This window comes from Elephantulus edwardii, unplaced genomic scaffold, assembly GCF_000299155.1.
Source record: "Elephantulus edwardii isolate Elephantulus edwardi_28Jun2011 unplaced genomic scaffold, EleEdw1.0 scaffold00135, whole genome shotgun sequence".
Taxonomy (NCBI): domain Eukaryota; kingdom Metazoa; phylum Chordata; class Mammalia; order Macroscelidea; family Macroscelididae; genus Elephantulus; species Elephantulus edwardii.
In genome coordinates this window covers 1,106,561-1,110,197 of record NW_006399885.1, presented here as the reverse complement: position 1 = coordinate 1,110,197, position 3,637 = coordinate 1,106,561, and the positions used below count along the sequence as shown (strand labels likewise).

Below are 3,637 nucleotides of genomic sequence, written 5' to 3'. Positions count from 1 at the left end.
GACAGTGAGGTTGGCACGGGATAGAACAGCGTTTAGGGCTCTTGTACATAGGGTCATTATGAGTCGCAAGCGACTTGATGGCACATAACAACAACAACATACCTATTCAATGTGTATTTTTGTTCTGTATGCAGAACAAATCATTTGAGAAGCTGGACTCTATGAAGAAGAATGTGGCATGAGGATTGGAGGAAGATTCATCAACAACCTACATTGTACAGATGACACAATTTTTCTTGCTGAAAGTTGAGGAGGACTTGAAACACTTGCTGCAGAGAATCAAACATTATGGTCTTCAATATTGGTTACTTTTTTTTAAGTTTTTGTAAAATTTTATTTCCTTCAACACTGTTTAAAAGCTTCAATATATAACGAAATCTTTGATAGTGCAAGTGTTAATTTCTCCGGAGATATCATAAAGTCCTTTAAGATGATACGAGTGTGTATACACACACACACACACACACACACACACACACACACACACACGAGACTGAAATTTCTGTAGCCTGCATATCCTCTATTTTATGAATGAGGAGAAGTGATGTTGTACAAAATAACTGTAGCTTTAAAAAAAACTATTTCCTTATCAAACGCTAAAGTCTCATAAATGAACCTGCTGAATCTGTTGGAGCACAGAAGTCAATTAAAGTTAAAGAGCAAACACAGGTGCTTCCTTCATGGAGATTCAGACCTCTGTTAGGCTTCACGTCACTCCAGGTAAATGTGATCGCCTAGAAAAATCTTCCACCAGTGCTGCTGAGTTATCTCATAGCCCCCTCCAGTAGGTTTCCAAGGCTGTAAATCTTTACAGGAGCAGAGTACTCATCTTTCTCCCACAGAACAAACAGTGGATTTGAACTAGTGACCTTCAGTTAGCAGCTCGACATGTGATGTTCTAACTACCAAGGAGGAGAAAAAAGCAATCAGAAAAAAGATGACATTCTTTCTAAAGGAAGACAGAAGGAAATAAGCATTTGTTAAGTATTCACGTATTTCTTAAGAACTTCACTCAGCAGCATCATGTAAACTTGCATACAAACACCGTAGGTTGCTCCTTATACAAAAAAAGAACTATATCTTCCAGATTCATTTTATGGGATGTCAGGGACACCTGTGTATTTCAATGAAAGACACATAGTAAATGATTTTGGACTTATATTGAATAGAGGGAGGACAAGGTGAACAGCAATCTTACTTGTTTCATTTGATTCATGGTGGGGAAAGTGCTGTTATATATTAAAATATCAGACCAATGTAAAGCATATTGTAAAGTTGGGGTTTTTTTGTTTTGTTTTTATTATTTTGTGTGCGTGTACCGTCAAATCAGATCTGACTGGTACAGGAGGATATTGCGCCTCCTTCTCCGGCAGAGCATCTGGTGGATTTGAACCGCGTTCCTCTGGGATTGCAGTGCAGCTTCTTGCCACTAGGCCACCAGAGCTCCCCCTATTGTAAGGTTTTAATACATTGAAGGTAAATACAATATTCAAATATTAAACTTTTCAAGCACATGAAACTAATCTTCTGAAAGATGAACTGGACTTTTAAAAAAAATAGCTACCTTAATGTAATGTTATTAAATTCTTTCTCTCAGCAATGTCTGACACTGATCCTGACATGTGTTAGAAAGTCTGATGTCACTATTAAGGGAAGGGCATCTTAATAGCGAAAGGTTTACATCATCCATTCCAATGCTCATCTTCACAATTCATCATCAGAGCACTGATCAGCTTCATCCCTCACTTCTCAGTATTTCCCCAAAGTCTTCCATTCTGGATTATAGCTCTGCATTTTAATATTCAGTCTTTTGGCTAATTTTTGTGCTGCGAGCTTGGCTTGCATTTCCTCATACTGCTATTTCTGCTGTGTTAAAGACTCTCCTATGGAGAGCAGCTGTTTTGGCATCTAGTGAAATGGTAGAAGCCGAGCTGCTGTGATTTCATCAATATGTTTCTTGTCCCTCTGCCTCCATTCTTTGAAGAAATAGGAGCGACTCTTCTCTGGCTCAGACTAGATGAATCATTTGGTTGGGAAAGTAATTGTTGTTGTTGTTATGTGCCATCGAGTCACTTGCGACTCATAGCAACCCTATGTACAACAGCCCTAAACTCCACTTTGTCCTGTGCCAATCGCACTGTCTCTGACACTCCCATTCCAGTTATCCCAGTCACTGAACCAATCCACCTCATAGAGGGCCTTCCTCTCCTGCGCTGTCCCTCCACTTGTTTTTAAATTTATGTGATGAAGGCACTGGGTTTCTGGCTGGCATTTCTAGCACTTCCATATAGTGTGGCTTCTTCTGAGTGCAACTAGGAAAGCCTGTCAGGTCATCACTACTTGTGTTTTCTTTTGAGCTGTGTTTCTCTTGGTCTGCAATTGTAATCCTTTGTAACCTATCAATATGCAGGTTGTCAGAGGTACTGGACATAGCTGCTTCTTGACTTGAAACATGACGCTGAGGGAGACACCTGCTCACTTCGGATGAGGAAGATGCACTGGCTCTGCTACTGGGAGCTGTCTCCTCTGCCTCTGAAGTCCCTTCATTGCTTTTGTGAAAGAGAGGTTCAACTGCATGTTTTAGAGATGTTGCTTTAGACGACTTGCTGTTATCTACAGAGGAACAACCAAGAACTAATGATGAAGTATATCAAGGATCTGTTCAGAATTCTGTGCCCTTTCTGTGTCTACGTCAACCAGTGCAATCACTTTTTGCCTCAATTTACAATCCAATTTAACAAGATGAGAGAGTTCACTTTTTCCTGTAGACTCTTCTTCACATTCTCCAATGGCCACTTTCAGTTGGACAACAGAGTCTATGATATTTTTACCTTGTCAGGCAATTTGCAAATAAATTTTTCGTTGAGCAAAAGTCTCTCCTGACGCTTCAACATTTCCCACAGCTCCATCAAACCCCCCTGCCCCAAGTTCTCCAGAGTTTGGGGCTCAAAGCCTCAGAAGCCTGGGGCAACGAGGACATCCTGCTGGGGCTGAGGTTGGGGGGCTGGCGGAAACTCGGAATCCTCGGCAGCCCCTGCCATGAGCGCTGGACCCGCAGGCGGCGGCCACTCAAGGCCACGAGCGGGGGCCGCCAATTCTTCCAATACTGGTTACATTTTAACATCAAGAAAACAAAAATCCTCACCACTGAGAAAATCAGCAACATCATAATAGAGAAGAGAGAGACATTTTCAGTAACTTCATCTTGCTTGGATCCACAATCAACATCCTTGGCACCACTGCAGCCAAGAAGTCAAAACATATATATAATATGGGGGAAGTCTTTTGTCAGGGATCTCTCCAAGTGCTGAAGAGCAATGATGTCATTTTGAAGACTAAGATACACCTATTTTAAACCATAATCTTTTCACATTCCATTTGAGAACAGGAACTAGGTAAGGATGTCCACTTTTCCTATTCAATATCGTATTAGAAGTATTAGCAAGAGCAATAAGACAAGACAAGGAAATAAGAAGTATACAAATTGGCAAAAAGGAGGTAAAATAATCTCTATATGCAGATGATACAATAATATACTTAGAAAACTGTAAAGATTCAGCGAGAACACTATTGGACATAGTTGACTAATTCAGCAAAGTAGCAGAGTACAAGATCAACATACAAAAATCAATTGGAG

General features: G+C 40.5%; 1 pseudogene; it reads right to left on the bottom strand.

Annotated features, from left to right (window-relative positions):
* Positions 1-1,704: 1,704 nt before the first annotated feature.
* On the bottom strand, positions 1,705-3,124 carry LOC102845607 (annotated as a pseudogene).
* Between the last annotated feature and the right edge of the window lie 513 nt (positions 3,125-3,637).